The 17,599-nt window shown below is 44.3% G+C and overlaps 1 protein-coding gene across 1 annotated transcript in view; it reads left to right on the plus strand.

The window, feature by feature from the left end:
* Positions 1-836: 836 nt before the first annotated feature.
* The window catches only part of HMG20B (high mobility group 20B), a 311,260-nt gene continuing 294,497 nt past the window's right edge, over positions 837-17,599 (plus strand). Inside the window, exon 1 of the mRNA XM_040417766.1 lies at positions 837-916. The gene's annotated coding sequence lies outside the window, so the exon portion shown is untranslated. The remainder of the gene's footprint in view (positions 917-17,599) is intronic.

Below are 17,599 nucleotides of genomic sequence, written 5' to 3' on the forward strand. Positions count from 1 at the left end.
ATTGCGATAAATTTCTTAATATCGTTATAGTCTGAATATTTTTGATATCGCCGAACCCTACCCCCCCTATATCTGCACTCTCTTGGTCCCCAGAATACACCACATGCCCCTTCCTTACAGATTTACACCCCATAAAGCCCCCCCTACATCTGCACTCTCATGGTTCCCACAATACACCACATGCCCCCTCCTCACAGATTTACACCCCATAAAGCCCCCCCCTACATCTGCACTCTCATGGTTCCCACAATACACCACATGCCCCTTCCTTACAGATTTACACCCCATAAAGCCCCCCCTACATCTGCACTCTCATGGTTCCCACAATACACCACATGCCCCCTCCTCACAGATTTACACCCCATAAAGCTCTCCCCTTTATCTGCACTCTCATGGTTCCCACAATACACCACATGCCCCTTCCTTACAGATTTACACCCCATAAAGCTCTCCCCTTTATCTGCACTCTCATGGTTCCCACAATACACCACATGCCCCCTCCTCACAGATTTACACCCCATAAAGGCCCCCTACATATCTGCACCCTGGTGTCCCCAAGAATACACCCAGATACGCCCTGTAATCGCACCAAATTCCACTCCACTACCCAGATATGCCTGCACTCCATAAAGCCCACTGCCCTGAGTGCTCCACATGCCATCCCCAGACCTGTACCCTCATATATGAAATCCATATGCTGCTCCCCATGAAGCTTTGTGTAATCCAGGACTGCTTGCAGGCGCACACAACCCCTCCTCCTTCCACAAACTCCTGCAGTCCGTGTTTGCAAGCATTGCCCACACTTGGTCATGTGACCATGAAGGCGCATGTGATCAGTGACGTCACAAACCTCCTTATAACAACTCCATTCTAACATCTACCGGTGTGTATGGTATGAATTCTGAGCACATTCCAGGTGGGTTTTCTTTTCCTACTTGTGTATATATGTGTGATTATATCATTGTAACCACTTCATTACCAGAGTGTTTACCCTTCTTTCTTTCCAAGCAAAATTTCAGCTATAGCAATAGGCCTATCTAACTGCTAGTAACTAATTTAATATGTGAGTCAGCCTACACGTATTTGATATTATTTTTCACGGGACACCTTAGATTTTTCTTTTGTGCTTTTGACAGATGTAATAATTTATATATATCAGTTGTGAAAATTATGAAAAAAATGTTTATTTTTCCTTTCTTATCCTTTGTTTGTACCCTTAAAATGGATGTTATTGGTGTAAGACTTCAAAGGACTGGAGCGCATTTTGGATTTTGGTGCCCTATTTTTGTATTGCGGGTTCTTTTTGCCATATGTTGTACTGCAGTAAAACTAAAAATAAACTTAAAAAAATGGGTGTAAGTATATTTTATGCAGACCCCCCTGCTATATTTCATACATACACACACAAAGTCCGTTATACTATTGCTAAAACTAGTTACTGTAATATATTTTATATTTTTTATGAACGATAAAGGGGGTGAAACGTATGTGTACGTAGTTTGCTAATACTAGTAACTATAGTCATTACTTCTTACTCTTTTTATTATCTATATTTTACTTTTTATTAATTTTGCCATGCAGCGAGACTGCCTCTGCTGGTCTCAGCAAGGGGTTAATAAATATTACTTAGTAGCCTCTTAATAAGTTAGATGTATTAACATTTTAATTTTTAACAGTCTTAAGATGGGGTTCACATCACGTTTTTGCCCTACGTTTAACATATATTTGTAAAAAAGGATACAGAAGCGTAGTTAAAAAAATAGATACGTTAACACCTTCACGTGTTTGGACTTACAGTCACGTCCAAACTGCTTACCGGGGGCTGTGACACTAAGAAATGTTACAGCCACTGAGTCTCCACTCTTCCGGAGAGCAGAGACAGCGGGGAAGCAGGCAAGGGACCAATCAGATTGGTCCCTTGCTGGCAAACACTCCGATTGGTCAGTCTCTGCAGACTAACCAACTGTAGTGCTTCAGTAAGAAAATGCCAGTTTCAGGCTGTCATCTCCATGCTGGAGATCACAGCCTGAAATCGGGTAAGACCCCCAATGTGCTCCCTAGGGCTGCAGCAATTAATCAACGTTATCGATAATATTCGATAACGGGATTCGTTGTCAATGAATCCCGTTATCGAATAATCGGCCGATTCGTTGCTATGCGGGCGGGAGCGGGTGGTCAGGCTCTATGCCTGCGGGTCCTTGAACTTTAGATAACCGCATCTTTATTACCTTACAATGAAGCTCCAGTAACAGGCAGAGCGGGCGGCGGCGTAACGTCACTTACTCACGTGATGCGCAAGCTCCGCCTCCTTTATTCATAAAGTAGGTGGAGCAGGCACGTCACGTGAGTAAGTGACGTTACGCCACCGCCCGCCATGCCTGTTACTGGAGCTTCATTGTAAGGTAAAAGAAGATGCGCTGATTTAAAGTAAAAGTTACTACCGATTAAGGAATACTGCTGTGAGCGGAGGGGCCAGGGCTGTTATGGGGAGGGGGATCTGTGGATGACACACTGTTATATGGGGGATCTGTGGATGACACACTGTTATATGGGGGATCTGTGGATGACACACTGTTATATGGGGGATCTGTGGATGACACACTGTTATATGGGGGATCTGTGGATGACACACTGTTATATGGGGGATCTGTGGATGACACACTGTTATATGGGGGATCTGTGGATGACACACTGTTATATGGGGGATCTGTGGATGACACACTGTTATATGGGGGATCTGTGGATGACACACTGTTATATGGGGGATCTGTGGATGACACACTGTTATATGGGGGATCTGTGGATGACACACTGTTATATGGGGGATCTGTGGATGACACACTGTTATATGGGGGATCTGTGGATGACACACTGTTATATGGGGGATCTGTGGATGACACACTGTTATATGGGGGATCTGTGGATGACACACTGTTATATGGGGGATCTGTGGATGACACACTGTTATATGGGGGATCTGTGGATGACACACTGTTATATGGGGGATCTGTGGATGACACACTGTTATATGGGGGATCTGTGGATGACACACTGTTATATGGGGGATCTGTGGATGACACACTGTTATATGGGGGATCTGTGGATGACACACTGTTATATGGGGGATCTGTGGATGACACACTGTTATATGGGGGATCTGTGGATGACACACTGTTATATGGGGGATCTGTGGATGACACACTGTTATATGGGGGATCTGTGGATGACACACTGTTATATGGGGGATCTGTGGATGACACACTGTTATATGGGGGATCTGTGGATGACACACTGTTATATGGGGGATCTGTGGATGACACACTGTTATATGGGGGATCTGTGGATGACACACTGTTATATGGGGGATCTGTGGATGACACACTGTTATATGGGGGATCTGTGGATGACACACTGTTATATGGGGGATCTGTGGATGACACACTGTTATATGGGGGATCTGTGGATGACACACTGTTATATGGGGGATCTGTGGATGACACACTGTTATATGGGGGATCTGTGGATGACACACTGTTATATGGGGGATCTGTGGATGACACACTGTTATATGGGGGATCTGTGGATGACACACTGTTATATGGGGGATCTGTGGATGACACACTGTTATATGGGGGATCTGTGGATGACACACTGTTATATGGGGGATCTGTGGATGACACACTGTTATATGGGGGATCTGTGGATGACACACTGTTATATGGGGGATCTGTGGATGACACACTGTTATATGGGGGATCTGTGGATGACACACTGTTATATGGGGGATCTGTGGATGACACACTGTTATATGGGGGATCTGTGGATGACACACTGTTATATGGGGGATCTGTGGATGACACACTGTTATATGGGGGATCTGTGGATGACACACTGTTATATGGGGGATCTGTGGATGACACACTGTTATATGGGGGATCTGTGGATGACACACTGTTATATGGGGGATCTGTGGATGACACACTGTTATATGGGGGATCTGTGGATGACACACTGTTATATGGGGGATCTGTGGATGACACACTGTTATATGGGGGATCTGTGGATGACACACTGTTATATGGGGGATCTGTGGATGACACACTGTTATATGGGGGATCTGTGGATGACACACTGTTATATGGGGGATCTGTGGATGACACACTGTTATATGGGGGATCTGTGGATGACACACTGTTATATGGGGGATCTGTGGATGACACACTGTTATATGGGGGATCTGTGGATGACACACTGTTATATGGGGGATCTGTGGATGACACACTGTTATATGGGGGATCTGTGGATGACACACTGTTATATGGGGGATCTGTGGATGACACACTGTTATATGGGGGATCTGTGGATGACACACTGTTATATGGGGGATCTGTGGATGACACACTGTTATATGGGGGATCTGTGGATGGCACTGTTATATGGGGGATCTGTGGATGGCACTGTTATATGGGGGATCTGTGGATGGCACATATAGCATAATATGCTATATAGTGCCACCCACAGGTCCCCCTCCATAAGTGCCACCCACAGGTCCCCCTCCATAAGTGCCACCCACAGGTCCCCCTCCATAAGTGCCACCCACAGGTCCCCCTCCATAAGTGCCACCCACAGGTCCCCCTCCATAAGTGCCACCCACAGGTCCCCCTCCATAAGTGCCACCCACAGGTCCCCCTCCATAAGTGCCACCCACAGGTCCCCCTCCATAAGTGCCACCCACAGGTCCCCCTCCATAAGTGCCACCCACAGGTCCCCCTCCATAAGTGCCACCCACAGGTCCCCCTCCATAAGTGCCACCCACAGGTCCCCCTCCATAAGTGCCACCCACAGGTCCCCCTCCATAAGTGCCACCCACAGGTCCCCCTCCATAAGTGCCACCCACAGGTCCCCCTCCATAAGTGCCACCCACAGGTCCCCCTCCATAAGTGCCACCCACAGGTCCCCCTCCATAAGTGCCACCCACAGGTCCCCCTCCATAACAGTGCCATTCACAATTTTTTTTTAATATGGCCTTTGAACATAATTTTTCAAGTAAAATCATATAAACCCCTTTTTTTTGTCATTTTGAAGTTTTTCCCCGATTAATCGATGAAATTATCGACAACTAATCGATTATTCAAATAATAGTTAGCTGCAGCCCTAGTGCTCCCAGTAACTTAGTGGCCCTATAATGCCCCCATTGCCTCCTGATGTCCACATGCAGCCGGCCTCAGTATGATGGCCGCTGCCATCAGCAGCAGAGTGTGAGCTGTAAGTTACAGCTAACACTCTGCTGCTATGGCCGAAATCGGTGCTGGCACCGATCTCGGCCGTTTAACCCCATGGATGCTGCAGTCAGTAGCCACCCGCGGCATCCATGGGGTTGGGAGCGAGGTAGCTCCCTCTCTCTTCCATCGGGTCGCTGCTGCAATGGCAGACGTTGTGTTGTTTTATGTTTCCAGTCATAGCAGCGTGCACCTGCACATTTAGATGGGATGCGCTGACCAACCCCTTTTGTGTTTCCCATGTACCTAACCCTGAGGGACTGATCAGCCTGTCTTCTCATATCCTTTCATTTATGTCATAAAAAAAACCTACTCATAATTGTTATCACCGTGTCCGTAATGACCTGATCTATAAAAGTAATATGTTACTAATCCCGCACGGCGAACATCGTAAAAAATAATGTAGAAAACAATGACGGAATTGCTGTTTTTGTCACCTCACCTCCACAAAAAAATAAATAACAAGTGACTAAAAAGTCATATGTACCCCAAAATGATATCAATAAAAACTACAGCCCGTCCTGTAAAAAAACGAGCCCCCACACAGCTACCTTGGTGAAAAAATTAAAATGTTGTAGCCCCTAAAAACAATTTCAGCAAATTACATGTTATAAAATCCTGATGCTGCCCCTTACCTTCTGAATGCTGCCGTGTCCCCAAACAGCGGTTTACGACCACATATACAGTTGCAAGAAAAAGTATGTGAACCCTTTGGAATGATATGGATTTCTGCACAAATTGGTCATAAAATGTGATCTGACCTTCATCTAAGTCACAACAATAGACAATCACAGTCTGCTTAAACTAATAACACACAAAGAATTAATGTTACCATGTTTTTATTGAACACACCATGTAAACATTCACAGTGCAGGTGGAAAGAGTATGTGAACCCTTGGATTTAATAACTGGTTGAACCTCCTTTTGGCAGCAATAACTTCAACCAAACGTTTCCTGTAGTTGCAGATCAGACGTGCACAACAGTCAGGAGCAATTCTTGACCATTCCTCTTTACAGAACTGTTTCAATTCAGCAATATTCTTGGGATGTCTGGTGTGAATCACTTTCTTGAGGTCATGTCACAGCATCTCAATCGGGTTGAGGTCAGGACTCTGACTGGGCCACTCCAGAAGGCGTATTTTCTTCTGTTTAAGCTATTCTGTTTTATTTACTTCTTTGCTTTGGGTCGTTGTCCTGTTGCAACACCCATCTTCTGTTGAGCTTCAGCTGGTGGACAGATGGCCTTAAGTTCTCCTGCAAAATGTCTTGATAAACTTGGGAATTCATTTTTCCTTCGATGATAGCAATCCGTCCAGGCCCTGACGCAGCAAAGCAGCCCCAAACCATGATGCCCCCACCACCATATTTCACAGTTGGGATGAGGTTTTGATGTTAGTGTGATGTGCCTCTTTTTCTCCACACATAGTGTTGTGTGTTTCTTCAAAACAACTCCACTTTGGTTTCATCTGTCCACAGAATATTTTGCCAGTACTGCTGTGGAACATCCAGGTGCTTTTGTGCAAACTGTAAACGTGCAGCAATGTTTTTTTTGGACAGCAGTGGCTTCCTCTGTGGTATCCTTCCATGAAATCCATTCTTGTTTAGTGTTTTACATATCCTAGATTCGCTAACAGGAATGTTAGCATATGCCAGAGACTTTTGTAAGTCTTTAGCTGGCGCTCTAGGATTCTTCTTCACCTCATTGAGCAGTCTGCGCTGTGCTCTTGCAGTCATCTTTACAGGACAGCCACTCCTAGGGAGAGTAGCAGCAGTGCTGAACTTTCTCCACTTATAGACAATTTGTCTTACCGTGGACTGATGAACAGCAAGGCTTTTAGAGATACTTTTATAACCCTTTACAGCTTTCTGCAAGTCAACAATTCTTAATCGTAGGTCTTCTGAGAGCTCTTTTGTGCGAGGCATCATTCACATCAGGCAATGCTTCTTGTGAAAAGCAAACCCAGAACTGGTGTGTGTTTTTTATAGGGCAGGGCAGCTGTAACCAACACCTCCAATCTCATCTCATTGATTGGACTCCAGTTGGCTGACACCTCACTCCAATTAGCTCTTGGAGATGTCATTAGTCTAGGGGTTCACATACTTTTTCCACCTGCACTGTGCATTTTTCCATGGTGTGTTCAATAAAAGCATGGTAACATTTAATTCTTTGTGTGTTATTAGTTTAAGCAGACTGATTGTCTATTGTTGTGACTTAGATGAAGATCAGATCACATTTTATGACCAATTTATGCAGAAATGCATATCATTCCAAAGGGTTCACATACTTTTTCTTGCAACTGTATGGTGTTGCCGTATTCAGGAAAAAATGCATAACAAATTGTGGGGGCATTTTCTCCTGTTAGCCTTTGTGTGTCAAAGCATTCACTTCACCACTAGATTTATTCCTTGAGGGGTGTCATTTCCAAAATGGGGTCAACTTTGGGGGTTTTCTTTCTAGGGGTACCTCAGGGTCTTTTCAAATGTGGCATGGCACCTGAAAACCATTCTAGCTAAATCTTCCCTCCATTAACAATATGGCGCTCCTTTCCTTCTGTGCCCTGCCGTGTGCCCATACTGCAGGTTACAACCACATATGGGGTGTTTATGTAAACTGCACAATCAGGGTAATAAATATTGAGGTTTGTTTGGCTGTTAACCCTTACTGTGTAACAGGAAAAATTGATTAAAATGGAAAATCTGCACAAAAAAATGTAATTTAAATTTCCCCTCCATTTTGCCTTAATTCTTGTGCAACACCTAAAGGTTTAACAAAGTTTGTAAAATCAGTTTTGAATAACTTGAGGGGTGTTTCTAAAATGGGGTCATTTATGGGTGGTTTCTGTCATGATTTTGCCAGATTCCCCAGGTTGCAGTACTTGATCAGACCGGGACAAGTACTGACACTATACACACTATTGAATTTGATCACTCTGCTTCCTACAATCTACCAGATTGCACGGGAGATCAAATTGTTGCCAGTTCCTTCTAACAACTAATAAACTTCTGATATTCGCATTTTAAAGCAAACCGGTAGCTGAAAATTAGAAACTCTAAATGCCTTAAAAAATATTGCCCGTTCTAGGTTAAATAATTGGTTTTAATAAAAATTGTAAGATGTAAAAAAACAGAAGCATACAAATATACACAGAACAGTTTTTTAAAATAAAAAGGATGAAAGAAAACTAACGCCTACTTTACTCACACAGAGACGTGCAGCTATCAGGTCCTGAGGCAAGACAGAAAGACACAGATCCTCATTCAATCAGATTGGCCTCAAAATGGGGAACTCAGTACAATCTGCTCTGTCCAATTTATAAGAATTGGTCCAGGCAGTCTGTAAACCCACCTTTTAGGGCGTGACATATGGGTTGGCTGTGACTTATGACTGGTCAGTCACGCTGAAATCTGGTCTAAAATGGATTTCTGCCCATAACTCTACACGGGAGAATGCCCGCCCGATAATTGTGGGCTCATTCTTCAGCTCTCATTATTGGGGTCACAGGGGTACCAAACACGTGACCCCAATCAGAAGAACTGATTTTCTGAGCCAGGATTTAACATAAGTGGGTGGTTTTTTGTATGTTTGGCACCGTCATCTCCTGACCGTTAAAATGGCGTACCTCAATAATCTCTATTGAGCTGTATTTTCGAGTTATGACCGGAGTAAGATTTTGGATTTTCCCAATGACAGCGAGGCATGAAGAGCAGCTTGCCCCCACCCTCCGGAAGCGTGCCCCTATCATAAAGTAATAAACTCCTTTGAAGCTGTCCACTATACAGGCATGTTTATATAAAGTGTAGTGGAGGCCAGTGATCTTTGTCACCTCTGGGTCAGGGACAACCAATGTACGCCCTGTGTATTTTCGATCACCGCCGCCTGCTCAAATCATTGAGCAACGGTCCTGTGCCCCCCCCCCCCCCCCCCGTGTAGGCGATCGCAGCAAACCGCAGGTCAATTCAGACCTGCGGTTTGCTGCGTTTCCGGCTTATTCGGGTCTCTGAGGACCCGATAACCCGGAACAGGATGGTGATCGGTGGTGTGATTTTACCCCACCAATCACTAACCTGCGATCCTGAGTGGTGATGGTGACATCACCTCTCTGGATCGCTTCTGATGGGTAGGAGGGCGGGCCAGCGGGAGTTTCAAATGATAGCAGTGCTCCTCTCCTCCTCCTTTTGTGTCCGGAGCCCGAGGAGAGAGGAGCGCTGCTGCCCCATCTTTATCAGCAGGTAATTAGGGAAAGTATAGGGAAAGGTTGGGCTAGGCAGGGATATAAAAGGGAAAGTTAGTGGTAAAAAAAAAAGTTTGATTGCATCACCCTAAGTAGGGTGTCTGGGGTCCACAGCACAGCTGTGTGACCCTAGACCCCCAGGGGTGCTGCTGCTTGCCCCCCCCCCTCTCCCCCCACAACTTTTTTGGGGCGCAGGCATTTTTTTTTTTTTTTTGTGCATACGCTGACTGTGGCCGGCACTCTTAGCGTCCGGCCACTGTTAGCGCATCGCACACCCCACCGCTGATCAACTTCGGACGGTTGATCAGCGGTTTAAAAAAAAATAAAAAAAACTTTTTTATTTTTATTTTTTCGCCTTTTTTTTATAGTTAGTCTTTTTTTTTTCTGTTAGTTTTAGGGATAAAGTACGCAAACACCCGTGCCTCCACACACACGCACACCAAATATAGATTTACACACACGCACATACACACGCAGACATACACTCCCCTATGGCCCGCCGGACGTTCTCGGCCGAGGAGGCATACGCCCAGCTTGCCTCTGACTTTGAGAGTCCCAGTGAGGACGAGGATGACCCCACTTTCCTGTTGTCGTCCGCGTCCTCCTCATCATCTAGCGATGATGATGAGCCCCCAAGGCGGCGGAGCAAGGGGACCGCCATGCTAGGGACCCTGTGGCCCACCCTAGTACGAGCAGCTCTGGGGCTCGTACAAATTTTCCGGCCCACCAGTTAAATCCACCGGAGCACCCTGCCGGTGAACTTGTCTGGTGTACCCCAGAGCGATATGAGCCCGTGATTTCTGATTTTGTAGGCCAATCAGGAATCCAGATTTCCACAGTGGGCTACACTGAATATGACTTTTTTAGTCATTTTTTTCAGTGACCAACTGGTAAATCTAATGGTGGAGCAGACGAACCTGTACGCCCAACAGTTCGTTGCTCAACACCCGGGCTCCTTTTTGGCTAGGCCCGGTGGCTGGACGCCGGTTAGTGCAGCCGAGATGAGGACATTTTGGGGCCTCGTGCTGCATATGGGCCTGGTCAAGAAACCCAGTGTCAGGCATTACTGGAGTGGGGATGCCCTCTACCAGACCCCACTTTACAGAACGGCCATGACACGCTCCCGGTTTGAGGCCATCCGGAAATGTCGTCTGCATTATTCAGATAATGCAGCATGTCCCCCCTCAAGGTGATCCTGCCTATGACCGTCTGTATAAGATACGGCCGGTTATCGATGATTTTGAGGCCAAATTTGTACAGGCCTATGTACGTGGAAGGGAGGTCGCGGTTGATGAGTCTTTCATTGCGTTCAAGGGGAGACTCATTTTCCGCCAGTATGTTCCCTCAAAGCGGGCAAGGTATGGCGTGATGCTGTACAAATTTTGTGAGAGTACCTCAGGGTACACTTACAAGTTTCGTGTGTACGAGGGGCGAGATTCCCGTATTCAACCCCCAGAATGTCCCCCCACTCTGGGTGTTAGCGGGAAACTTGTGTGGGACCTTATGTACCCACTGCTAGATAAGGGTTACCACCTTTTACATGGATAACTTTTATACTAGTATCCCCTTGTTCCAGTCCTCCGCCGCCAGATCCACGTCCCCAGGGGTGCGACCCGTGCCCTTACCAGTGAAAACCTGTTGCTTGTCAGATATAAGGACAAGAGGGATGTCCTTGTACTGTCATGGTAACGGCATCACCCCTGTCCCTGTGCGAGGTACCGCGGCAACGGTCCTCAAGCCCGATTGTATCGTCGACTACAATCGGTATATGGGAGGAGTTGATCTCTCTGATCAAGTCCTCAAGCCATATAACGCCATGCGCAAAACCCGGTACAAAAAAGTTGCGGTCTTCTTGGTGCAGTTTGCCATGTACAACTCTTTTTTGTGCTGTCCGGGAGCGCTGGCAACACAGGGACATTCCTTCAGTTCTATGAGGCAGTCCTCAAGGCCCTGATCTTTTCGGACTGGGAAAGAGCAGGCCGGAGTACCTCGGGAACTGGAGGCGCGGTCCCCCCATACTGGAAAGAAGGGACGAACCCAAAAAAAGTGCAGAGTGTGTCGCAGGAGGGGGATACGGAAGGACACCACTACTCAGTGCGACACATGCCCCGATCATCCAGGCCTCTGCATTGACGGTTGCTTCAGGGAGTATCATACTTCCATGGAGTGCTAAATTTATATCCCAATATAGCACTCACTATCGGATAAAAAAAACTGAGACTCAGACTTGAGACACCCGAAAAAATTGTAAAAACAAAAATAATAAAAAAAAAAAGTATACAAATTAGGTATCGCTGTGTCGGTAATAATCTCCTCTATAAAAACAGCCCATGACCTAACCCCCCAGATTAACACGGTCAAAAAAAAAAAAAAAACTGTGCCAAAACAGCTATTTTTGGCACTTTTCCGGTAACAAAGCAAGGGTTAACAACCAAACAAAACTTAATATTTATTACCCTGATACTGCAGTTTACAGAAACGCTACATTTGTGGTCCTAAACTGCTGTATCACTAAAAGGCAGGGCGCAAAAGGAAAGGACTGACATGGTTTCTGGAAGGCCGATTTTGATGGCATTTTTTATTGACACCATGTCCCTTTTGAAGCCCTCTTAGAGTAAAAACTCCCTAAAAGTGACCCTATCTAAGAAACTACATCCCTTAAGGTATTCAAAACTGATTTTACAAACTTTATTAACCCTTTAGGTGTTCCTCAACAGTTAATGGCAAATGGAGATGAAATTTCAGAATTTCCATTTTTGGTAACCTTACCTCACAAAAATGGAATATAGAGAAACCAAAAATCATATGTACCCTAAAAATAATCCCAACAAAACCGCCACCTTATCCTGTAGTTTCCAAAATGGGGTCACTTTTATGGAGTTTCTACTCCAGGGGTGCATCAGGGGGGTTGAAACAGGACACGGTGAATATAAACTGGTCCATAAAAATCAGCCCTCCAAAAACCACACGGCACTCCTTTCCCTCTACGCCCCGCTGTGTGGCTGTACAGTAGTGTACGGCCACATATGGGGTGTTTCTGTAAACAGCAGAGTCAGGGCAATAAAGATACAGTCTTGTTTGGCTGTTAACCCTTGCTTTCTTAGTGGAAAAAATGGCTTAAAATTTAAAATTTGGCAAAAATATTAAATTTTCAAATTTCATCCCCATTTGCCAATAACTCTTGTGCAACACCTGAAGGGTTAACGACGTTTGTAAAATCAGTTTTGAATACCTTAAGGGGTGTAGTTTCTTAGATGGGGGTCACTTTTAGGGAGTTTCTACTCCAGGGGTGCATCAGGGGGGTTTAAACAGGACACTGTGTATATAAACTGGTCCATAAAAATCAGCCCTCCAAAAACCACACGGCACTCCTTTCCCTCTACGCCCCGCTGTGTGGCCGTACAGTAGTGTACGGCCACATATGGGGTGTTTATGTAAACGGCAGAGTCAGGGCAATAAAGATAGTCTTGTTTGGCTGTTAACCCTTGCTTTGTTAGTGGAAAAAATGGGTTACAATGGAAAATGTGACAACAAAATGAAATTTTCTAATTTTATCCCCATTTGCCAATAACTCTTGTGCAACACCTAAAGGGTTAACAAAGTTTGTAAAATCATTTTTGAATACCTTGAGGGGTGTAGTTTCTAGAATGGGGTAATTTTGGGGTGGTTTCTATTATATAAGCCTCACAAAGTGACTTCAGACCTGAACTGGTCCCTGAAAATTTCAGAAAAATTTCAAGATTTGGTTCCAAACTTCTAAGCCTTGTAACATCCCCAAAATATAAAATATCATTCCCAAAATGATCCAAACATGAAGTAGACATATGGGGAATGTAAAGTAATAACTATTTTTGTAGGTATTACTATGTATTATAGAAGTAGAGAAACTGGAACTTGGAAATTAGCAATTTATTTTTTATTTTTGGTAAATTCAGTATTTTTTTTATAAATAAAAAAGATTTTTTTTTTTACTTCATTTTACCAGTGTCATGAAGTACAATATGAGACGAAAAAACAATCTCAGAATGGCCTGGATAAGTCAAAGCGTTTTAAAGTTATCACCACTTAAAGTGACACTGGTCAGATTTCCAAAAATGGCCTGGTCATTAAAGGGGTTATCCGAGTAATTTTTTTGTTCTTTCTATGTTCCTAACTAAGCAAATGTAACCGCTTTCCAATTTACTCACTTTATCTCCGATGGCTGGTTTCTCAGATTTCACAGAGGGTCACATGACCTGTGATGTCAGCTTCTCTCCCTGCTCTGATAAAGGTCGTTTACAAGCCTGTAAACGAGACGTCACTGTGCTGGCCACGCCCCCTTCCACTGCCGTCTACTCTCTGCTAGGATTCTTAACCCCTTCAGCTGCACAGCTCTGCAGGCAGTGAGAGACAATTCTGGGCACATGATCTGACATACTAGAGAGAGCATTACACAAAAAGGTAGGGGGAAGATCCTGTGTGTATTAGCAGTGTCATTATACAGCTGGGACATGTAGTCCTACACATACAACATGCTGCAGAGTCTCCCAGCAGGCAGACATGTCACTCAGGGCAGCTCTTGTATTCACTCCCTTAGCAGTGCAGGGGGAGGGGCAGAGATTGTTTTTATTGCATGTAAACAAAGGGCCAGTAAAGAACCAGGGAAATGAGGGAAAAATATATATTGTTTTTGCATAAAACTTGCTTAGCTCAGTTATATAGCACTGAAAATCTGATATATATTTTTTTTTTCATAACTCTGATAACCCCTTTAAGGTGAAATAAGGCTGTGTCCTTAAAGTGCTTCTGTCACCCCACTAAAGTGATTTTTTTTTTTTGGGGCTAGTTAAATTAGTTATATAGCGATATATGAAAATATAATTGTGTTACTTACATTGATCCAGCAGTTTATTCAAAAAACGAAGTTTTATCATATGCAAATTCGGTCTCTACCAGCAAGTAGGGCGGCTACTTGCTGGTAGCTGCTGCAGAAATCCGCCCCCTCCTCTTGTTGATTGACAGGGCCAGCCGGGATCTCCTCCTCCGGCCAGCCCTGTCGGCATTTCAAAAATCGCGTGCCTGTGTTGATTCGGCGCAGGCGCTCTGAGATGAGGAGGCTCGCCTCCTCATAACTCCCTCAGTGCGCCTGCGCCGATGACGTCTTCTATTTCGGTGATGTCATCGGCGCAGGCGCACTGAGGGAGTTCTGAGGAGACGAGCCTCCTCATCTCAGAGCGCCTGCGCCGAATTAATACAGGCGCGCGATTTTTGAAATGCCGACAGGGCTGGCCGGAGGAGGAGATCCCGGCTGGCCCTGTCAATCAACAAGAGGAGGGGGCGGATTTCTGCAGCAGCTACCAGCAAGTAGCCGCCCTACTTGCTGGTAGAGACCGAATTTGCATATGATAAAACTTCGTTTTTTGAATAAACTGCTGGATCAATGTAAGTAGGCCCAAAAAAAAATATCACTTTAGTGGGGTGACAGAAGCCCTTTAAGGAGTTAAAAAAGTGGGTTTTGGCAATTTTCTTAAAAATTTGCTTCTAAACGTCTAAGGGTCCATTCACACGTCCGTGTGTGTTTTGCGCACCGCACATCGCCGGCACTTAATAGAAAATGCCTATCCTTGTCCGCAATTGCAGACACGAATAGGACATGTTCTATTTTTTTCGGGACCGGAATTGCAGACCCGCAATTCCGTATCCGGGCAGCACATCGTGCTGCCCCATAGAAATGAATGGGTCCGCAATTCCGTTCCGCAAAATGCGATACGAATTTGCTGACGTGTGAATGGACCCTAAGCCTTCTAGCTTTCTGAGAAAATAAAATGACATATACAAAATGATGCAAACATAAAGTATACATATGGGGAATGTAAAGTAATAACTATTTTATGAAGTATCATTATCTGTCTTAAAAGCGGAGAAATTCAAATTTTGAAAACAGCGAATTTTTCTAAATTTGCTGCAAATTTTTATTTTTTTTTTATGCATAAGGGTCAAATGTATCGACTCAAATTCACCATTAATATGGAGTATGATGTGTCACGAGAAAACAATCTCAGAATTGCTTGGATAAGTAAAAGCGTTCCAAAGTTACCAGATAACCTAACACATGTCAGATTTGAAAAATGGGCCTCCAGCATTTGGTCCAAACTAGCTGTCGCTTGAACGGGTTAATGTATATGTTTTTATTTTTTATTTTTTTTTATGTTTACAATGGAACTCTATGGTGATGGGTGCCACTGTATGGCATCTGCCTGAGGCACACGTTTAACGTATATGTTTTTGTAGATGTTAGGCTACTTTCACACTAGCGTTTTTTTGCAGATTTGTCATGGATCTAGTGTGAAAGTAGCCTTACACGTAAGACAAAAAAAAGGATGTGGACCCAGTCTAACAGTATGGAAATTAAATCAACATGTCAAACGAAGGAGAACAGCAAGAAGGTATCTCCATTGTGGCTATAATCATCATGCCTTCTGGTAATGCTGTATCTAAGCCTTCCCTCCTGAACATCTGTAGCTAAGTATCATTCTATTTACACTATCGCCCTTGTATCATCGATCACATCTATATCTTAGCTGGACCTAGTCAAAATTTCTACCTACCTCCTGATGAGCCTGATTGTTTACAGGTGAAACACGTCGAGGTGGATGTAATAAGATGTGCATATTTTAAAACGTGGGTATTGTATTTTGGAGTGGAATGGTGATCTCCTCAGTATCTGGACCCCCTTCCACTCTGATACTGTCTGTATAACCTGTATTTTTGATTTTCGGAAATGGGCAGGTGGTGACCACATTTATTTTGAACCACCCTCCATTCCCGATTTATCCCCATTACTGTTTTTGCATACCATCTATTTTTTCCCTGGCTAGGGTCAATCTAGGGATTTGTTAGTCTTAGGTTCGGGGACAGGGAACCCCCACCATCAGGAGGTTACCCTGGGCTGAGCAGTCTTTTAGGGCTGTTTTAGGGTAAGCATTGTGTCTGCCCTGCCCTTTCCTCAGACCCTGTCTCATTTTTGATATGATCCTCGAACTGTCTAAGTCTACCGACATTTTGTATCACTAATATATGTTCTGTTTAGGGGTCACTACTCCCCTGTCAAAAGAAATTTATATTTAATCCTTTTGAAATTGTAGCACACTCTGTTGGTATATACATACCTATACCCACTTTATCACTAATAAAGGTATTTTTAAAAGTCACTAATTCTAAATAGCAATCAACATCGACATGTACAGTCGTGGCCAAAAGTTTTGAGAATTACATAAATATTGGAAATTGGAAAAGTTGCTGCTTAAGTTTTTATAATAGCAATTTGCATATACTCCAGAATGTTATGAAGAGTGATCAGATGAATTGCATAGTCCTTCTTTGCCATGAAAATTAACTTAATCCCAAAAAAGCCTTTCCACTGCATTTCATTGCTGTCATTAAAGGACCTGCTGAGATCATTTCAGTAATCGTCTTGTTAACTCAGGTGAGAATGTTGACGAGCACAAGGCTGGAGATCATTATGTCAGGCTGATTGGGTTAAAATGGCAGACTTGACATGTTAAAAGGAGGGTGATGCTTGAAATCATTGTTCTTCCATTGTTAACCATGGTGACCTGCAAAGAAACGCGTGCAGCCATCATTGCGTTGCATAAAAATGGCTTCACTGGCAAGGATATTGTGGCTACTAAGATTGCACCTCAATCAACAATTTATAGGATCATCAAGAACTTCAAGGAAAGAGGTTTAATTCTTGTTAAGAAGGCTTCAGTGCGTCCAAGAAAGTCCATCAAGCGGCAGGATCGTCTCCTAAAGAGGATTCGGCTGCGGGATCGGAGTGCCACCAGTGCAGAGTTTGCTCAGGAATGGCAGCAGGCAGGTGTGAGCGCATCTGCACGCACAGTGAGGCGAAGACTTTTGGAAGATGGCCTGGTGTCAAGAAGGGCAGCAAAGAAGCCCAAAAAAACATCAGGGACAGATTGATCTTCTGCAGAAAGTATAGTGAATGGACTGCTGAGGACTGGGGCAAAGTCATATTCTCTGATGAAACCTCTTTCCGATTGTTTGGGGTGTCTGGAAAAATGCTTGTCCGGAGAAGAAAAGGTGAGC

Source organism: Bufo bufo, chromosome 2 (genome assembly GCF_905171765.1).
Source record: "Bufo bufo chromosome 2, aBufBuf1.1, whole genome shotgun sequence".
NCBI classification, from domain to species: Eukaryota; Metazoa; Chordata; class Amphibia; order Anura; family Bufonidae; genus Bufo; species Bufo bufo.